Source organism: Triticum urartu, chromosome 7, assembly GCF_003073215.2.
Source record: "Triticum urartu cultivar G1812 chromosome 7, Tu2.1, whole genome shotgun sequence".
Lineage (NCBI taxonomy): Eukaryota > Viridiplantae > Streptophyta > Magnoliopsida > Poales > Poaceae > Triticum > Triticum urartu.
The window spans coordinates 232,800,966-232,808,592 of NC_053028.1; positions in this window are offsets into that span (position 1 = coordinate 232,800,966).

Here is a 7,627-nt window from a genome sequence, read left to right on the forward strand (position 1 = left end):
AGTTTCGCAACTCACGCCACCCGGAACACCACAGCGTAATGGTGTGTCCGAACATCGTAATCGTACTTTACTAGATATGGTGTGATCTATGATGTCTCTTACTGATTTACCGCTATCGTTTTGGGGTTATGCTTTAGAAACGGCTGCATTCATGTTAAATAGGGCACCACCTAAATCCGTTGAGACGACTCCTTATGAACTGTGGTTTGGCAAGAAACCAAAGTTGTCGTTTCTTAAAGTTTGGGGCTGCGATGCTTATGTGAAAAGCTTCAACCTGATAAGCTCGAACCCAAATCGGAGAAATGTGTCTTCATAGGATACCCAAAAGAGACAGTTGGGTACACCTTCTATCACAGATCCGAAGGCAAGACTTTTGTTGCTAAGAATGGATCCTTTCTAGAGAAGGAGTTTCTCTCGAAATAAGTGAGTGGGAGGAAAGTAGAACTTGATGAGGTAACTGTACCTGCTCCCTTATTGGAAAGTAGTTCATCACAGAAACCGGTTTCTGTGACACCTACACCAATTAGTGAGGAAGCTAATGGTGATGATCATGACACTTCAGATCAAGTTACTATCGAACCTCGTAGGTCAACCAGAGTAAGATCCGCACCAGAGTGGTACGGTAATCTTGTTCTAGAAGTCATGTTACTAGACCATGACGAACCTACGAACTATGAGGAAGCGATGATGAGCCCAGATTCCGCAAATGGCTTGAGGCCATGAAATCTGAGATGGGATCCATGTATGAGAGCAAAGTGTGGACTTTGGTTGACTTGCCCGATGATCGGCAATCCATGGAAAATAAATGGATCTTCAAGAAGAAGACAGACGCTGATGGTAATGTTACTGTCTACAAAGCTCGATTTGTTGCGAAAGGTTTTTGACAAGTTCAAGGAGTTGACTATGATGAGACCTTCTCACCCGTAGCGATGCTTAAGTCCGTCCAAATCATGTTAGCTATTGCCGCATTTTATGATTATGAAATTTGGCAAATGGATGTAAAGACTGCATTCCTGAATGGATTTCTGGAAGAAGAGTTGTATATGATGCAACCTGAAGGTTTTATCGATCCAAAGGGTGCTAACAAAGTGTGCAAGCTCCAGTGATCCATTTATGGACTGGTGCAAGCCTCTCGGAGTTGGAATAAACGTTTTGATTGTGTGATCAAAGCATATGGTTTTATACAGACTTTTGGAGAAGCCTGTATTTACAAGAAAGTGAGTGGGAGCTCTATATCATTTCTAATATTATATGTTGATGACATATTGTTAATTGGAAATGATATAGAATTTCTGGATAGCATAAAAGGATACTTGAATAAGAGTTTTTCAATGAAAGACCTCGATGAAGCTGCTTACATATTGGGCATCAATATCTATAGAGATAGATTAAGACGCTTAATTGGACTTTCACAAAGCACATACCTTGACAAAGTTTTGAAGAAGTTCAAAATGGATCAGGCAAAGAAAGGATTCTTGCCTGTGTTACAAGGTGTGAAGTTGAGTAAGACTCAATGCCCGACCACTACAGAAGATAGAAATAAAATGAAAGATGTTCCCTATGCTTCAGCCATAGGTTCTATCATGTATGCAATGCTGTGTACCAGACCTGATGTGTGCCTTGCTATTAGTTTAGCAGGGAGGTACCAAAGTAATCCAGGAGTGGATCACTGGACAGCGGTCAAGAACATCCTGAAATACCTGAAAAGGACTAAGGATATGTTTCTCGTTTATGGAGGTGACAAACAGCTCATTGTAAATGGTTACGTTGATGCAAGCTTTGACACTGATCCGGACGATTCTAAATCGTAAACCGGATACGTGTTTATATTGAACGGTGGAGCTGTCAGTCGGAGAACTTCTAAACAATGCGTCGTGGCGGGATCTACGTGTGAAGCGGAGTACATTGCTGCTTCGGAAGTAGCAAATGAAGGAGTATGGATGAAGGAGTTCATATCCGATCTAGGTGTCATACCTAGTGCATCGGGTCCAATGAAAATATTTTGTGACAATACTGGTGCAATTGCCTTGGCAAAGGAATCCAGATTTCACAAGAGAACCAAGCACATCAAGAGACGCTTCAATTCCATTCGCGATCAAGTCCAGGTGGGAGACATAGAGATTTGCAAGATACATATGGATCTGAATGTTGCAGACCCGTTGACTAAGCCTCTCTCACGAGCAAAACATGATCAGCACCAAGACTCCATGGGTGTTAGAATAATTACTATGTAATCTAGAATATTGACTCTAGTGCAAGTGGGAGACTGGAGGAAATATGCCCTACAGGAAATAATAAAGTTATTATTTATTTCCTTATATCATGATACATATTTATTATTCATGCTAGAATTGTATTAACCAGAAACATGATACATGTGTGAATACATAGACAAACAGATTGTCACTAGTATGCCTCTACTTGACTAGCTCATTGATCAAAGATGGTTATGTTTCCTAACCATAGACATGAGTTGTCATTTGATAAATGGGATCACATCATTAGGAGAATGATGTGATTGACTTGACCCATTTCATCAGCTTAGCACTTGATCGTTTTAGTTTACTGCTATTGCTTTCTTCATGACTTATACATGTTCCTATGACTATGAGATTATGTAACTCTCGATTACTGGAGGAACATGTGTGCTACCAAACGCCACAACATAACTGGGTGATTATAAAAGTGCTCTACAGGTGTCTCCGATGGTACTTGTTAAGTTGACATAGATAAAGATTAGGATTTGTCACTCCGATTATCGGAGAGGTATCTCTGGGCCCACTCGGTAATGCACATCACTATAAGCCTTGCAAGCATTGTAACTAATGAGTTAGTATTACAGAACGAGTAAAGAGACTTGCCGGTAATGAGATTGAACAAGGTATTGAGATACCGACGATTGAATCTCGGGCAAGTAACATACCGATGACAAAGGGAACAACGTATGTTGTTATGCGGTTTGACCAATAAAGATCTTCGTAGAATCTGTGGGAGCCAATATGAACATCCAGGTTCCGCTATTGGTTATTGACCGGAGACGTGTCTCGGTCATGTCTACATAGTTCTCAAACCCATAGGGTCCGCACGCTTAAAGTTCGCTGACAGTCGGTATTATGATTTTTTGTGTTTTGATGTACCGAAGGGTAGTTCGGAGTCCTGGATATGATCACGGACATGACTAGGAGTCTCGAAATGGTCAAGACGTAAAGATCGATATATTGGATGACTATATTCGGACACCGGAAGTGTTCCGGGTGATTTCAGAGAAAACCGAAGTGCCGGAGGGATACCGGAACCCCCCGGGAGAAATAATGGGCCTTATGGGCCTTAGTGGAGAGAGAGAGGGCTGGCCTAGGGCAGGCCGCGCGCCCCTCCCCCTCTGGTCCGAATTGGACTAGGAGAGGGGGGCGGCGCCCCCCTTTCCTTCTCCCTCTCCCCCTTCCTTTCCCCCTCCTAGTAGGAGTAGGAAAGAGGGGAGTCCTACTCCTACTAGGAGGAGGACTCCTCCTCCAGGCGCGCCATAGAGGGCCGGCCGACCTCCCCCTTGCTCCTTTATATATGAGGGAAGGGGGGCACCTGTAGACACACAAGTTGATCATCGATCCCTTAGTCGTGTACGGTGCCCCCTCCACCATAATCCACCTCGATCATATCGTAGCGGTGCTTAGGCGAAGCCCTGCGTCTGTAGAAACATCATCACCGTCAACACGCCATCGTGCTAACAGAACTCTCCCGTGAAGCTCTGCTGGATTGGAGTTCGTGGGACGTCATCGAGCTGAACGTGTGCTGAACTCGGAGGTGTCGTGCGTTCGGTACTTGGGTCGGTCGAATCGTGAAGATGTTCGACTACATCAACCGTGTTCTCATAACGCTTCCGCTTACGGTCTACGAGGGTACGTGGATGATACTCTTCCCTCTCGTTGCTATGAATTACCATGATCTTGCGTGTGCGTAGGATTTTTTTTGAAATTACTATGTTCCCCAACATCTTTCCCCTCTTAATGACATGTGACTTCTCTCCTCTTGAACACCAAGCATCTGGGGTTTCTTACACTCTCCCCTGAGTATTCTCTCCCCCTATAGAAATGATTAAGCTTTGATGTGATCTCTCTCTCCCCCTTTGACATTAATTTCCAAGAAGGGTTCTTCTGGATTTTTGTTACAAATGGGTTTGGTCCTTGAGTCACAAAGCAAAGCAGCAAGTTGAATGTGATGCTGGTAGAGGACAAGAATCATTGAGTGGAGCTGGAGCAAAAAGAATGCAGGAACAGGTGGCAAGCTATCTTTCCTGTAGTGAAATCGGTAGCACTGAGTTGTGTGCTTTGGTGGCACCGAAAGGATTCGGTTGGACCGAAGGAAACAAACCGGTGTGACCGAGTTCATCACAGTGAAAACACTTGTCACCTCAGCTCACTAGGCAGGTAAAATCTCACAAGGATTTGCAAGGAATTTGCTGAAAGATTTGCAATGAATTGGATGCAGGAAATGCAGAAGAAAAGAAAAATCTAGATGAAGTCACAAATGGAAGGGGAATAAACATGCAAGGGACAAATGCAAAGAACAAATGCAAAATCTCAGAGAAGCACTAGAGAACTTCATCTAGAATTGGGCGGTGATTGAGTCACCTATGTTAGAGTATTTTGACTAAGGAGTCAAGTGAAAACACTTGATCGTAGGTCATACTCATCGTTTAAGCTCAAAATGGGTTTACCATTTTTCGTTAAGCATTTGATGTATTCACATCTTGTTTAGCTGCTTTAACCTATCACTTGAGGTTAAGCTTCTCTAAGATGGAATGACATACCTTGGGTGGTGGTGTTGATCCTAGTCATGTAGTCGAACTTGTGTGAGTTGCTCGAGGTTAATGTAGTTCATCAAGAGTTGAGAGCACCACTTGTAATTTGAGTTCATCTACCTCACTAGGGTTAGTTTTGCAAGGAAGAGCACTTGTGTATCCAAAATGACAATTATGAAATTCTATACATATAATTTGTCAAAGGATATGTTGAAGGGTTTCGTGCTTCCTTGCCATCGATCACCGTATTGTAGAGACTTGGTGATGTAGAGATTGCTCAAGATGTGGGAGAGTTGCAATCTCATAGATTTAGATTCATCCAAGTACCTACAAGGGTTAGATAACATGCAAGGGTGCAAATATATCCAAGACATATGAATAGCATTATGAAAGAAATATCAAGGATTAGTCATAGATTCATGCCTTGCATGTATCCAAATGGAGTTCCTACTCCAAGTTTGAAGCATCAATGATGTTCAACTCACCTCTCAAATGACAAAAGACTTTCTCATCAAGCGGTTTGGTGAATATATCTGCCAATTGCTTATCGGTACGAACATGCTTAAGATCAATGTCCCCTTTAGCAACATGATCTCGAATGAAATGATGACGAACTTCAATATGCTCAGTTCGAGAATGTTGCACGGGATTGTGAGCAATCTTAATAGCACTTTCATTGTCACAAAGCAATGGAACATGTTTCACATTGATCCCATAATCTTTAAGAGTTTGGGTCATCCAAACTAATTGAGCGCAACATGAACCGGCGGCAATGTATTCCGCTTCGGCGGTGGATAAGGATATTGAGTTTTGTTTCTTGGAAGACCAAGACACAAGGGATCTACCAAAAAATTGACAAGTACCCGAAGTGGACTTTCTATCAACCTTGTCTCCGGCATAGTCCGAGTCGGAATAGCCAACAAGATCAAAAGAGGGCCTCTTAGGATACCAAATGCCAAAAATTGGTGTATGTATTAAGTATCTCACTATCCTTTTCATAGCCTTAAGATGACATTCTTTGGGGAGCGCTTGATATCGTGCACACATGCACACACTTAGCATAATATCTGGATGAGAGGCACATAGATGTAACAATAAACCGATCATAGAGTGGTAAAGCTTTTGATCAACCGGTTCACCATCCTTAGTCAAGTCAAGATGTCCACTAGTAGGCATGGGTGTATTCATACCTTTGCATTCTTGCATATTGAACTTCTTGAATAAGTCCTTGGTGTACTTTGTTTGATAAACAAAGGTACCTTCCTTAGTTTGCTTGATTTGCAAACCAAGAAAGAATTTGAGTTCACTCATCATAGACATCTCAAACTTCTCCGACATAAGCTTTCCAAACTTCTCACTAAAATGAGGGTTAGTCGGACCAAATATAATATCATCAACATAAATTTGGCACACAAATAGTTCTCCATGAACCCTTTTAGTGAAAAGAGTAGAATATATTTTTCCAATTTCAAAGCCTTTTTCAATAAGGAACTTGGTCAAGCATTTATACCATGCTCTAGGGGCTTGTTTAAGACCATAAAGAGCTTTGTGAAGTTTGTAAACATGATTAGGTTTCTTAGGATTGACAAAGCCGGGAGGTTGCTTAACATATACTTCCTCCTCAATTTCACCATTTAGAAAAGCACTTCTAATGTCCATTTGGTACAAGGTGATATCATGGTGATTAGCATAAGCAAGTAAAATGCAATGGACTCAAGTCTAGCAACGGGGGCATATGTCTCACCATAGTCCATACCTTCGACTTGAGTGTAGCCTTGGGCGACTAGACGAGCTTTGTTGTGGACGACTTGACCGTCTTCATCTTGCTTGCTGTGAAACACCCATTTGGTACCAATGATGTTGTGGTTGTTGTCGGGCTTCTTGACCAATGTCCGCACTTGATTTCTCTGAAAGTTATGTAGCTCTTCATGTATGGCATTTATCCAATCTGGATCTTCCAGTGCTTCTTCAACCTTCATAGGTTCCATGCTAGAGATGAATGAATAATGTTCACAAAATTTAGCCAAACAAGTTTTAGAGCGAGTGATTCTCCCGGTTTGAATATCGTTAAAGATTTGTTCGACGGGATGATCTCTTGAGACTCTTGCTCGAACTCGTGAGAGCTTATGCTTGGGTCGGGTGGGAACATCTTCTTCATCATCTTGTCCTTCTTCTTGGCCTTCTTCATTATTGGTGTTGTCGTTTTCTTGTCTTGGTGGAGAAGGAGGTTGATGAGGTTCATCTTGATGTACTTCCTCGTTCTCTTCATCTTGGTGCGTCCCACTCGTGGATGCTTCCATGTCGACTCTTGGTTCACCTTGTTGTGAGGTGGAAGCCTCCACTTGGACGGACGAGGTACTCTCCTTTACCTCCGTTGGACAAATCTTGCCAATAGACAAGTCTTGGATTGCTTCCGAAGGGTCTTTGTCTCCTACATCAATTGGCAATTGCTCTACTTGCGAGCCGTTAGATTCATCAAACTTCACATCTACCGTCTCTCAACCTTTCGGGTGAAATTGTTGTAGACACGATAAGTGTGAGAGTTTGAGCCATAACCAAGTAGGAAACCTCCATGAGATTTTTGAGCAAATGTAGAACGGTGATGCTTATCAAGAATGTAGCACTTTGAGCTGAATACTCGAAAGTATCCAACTTGGGGTTTGTTACCGGTGAGGAGCTCATATGCCGTCTTGCCGAGTATCTTGTGAAGATACAAGCGATTTGTTGCATGACAAGCTGTCTCAACCGGTTCCGCCCAAAAGTGTTTTGGAGTCTTGTAATCATCAAGCATCGTTCTTGCCATCTCAATAAGAGTACGGTTCTTCCTCTCAA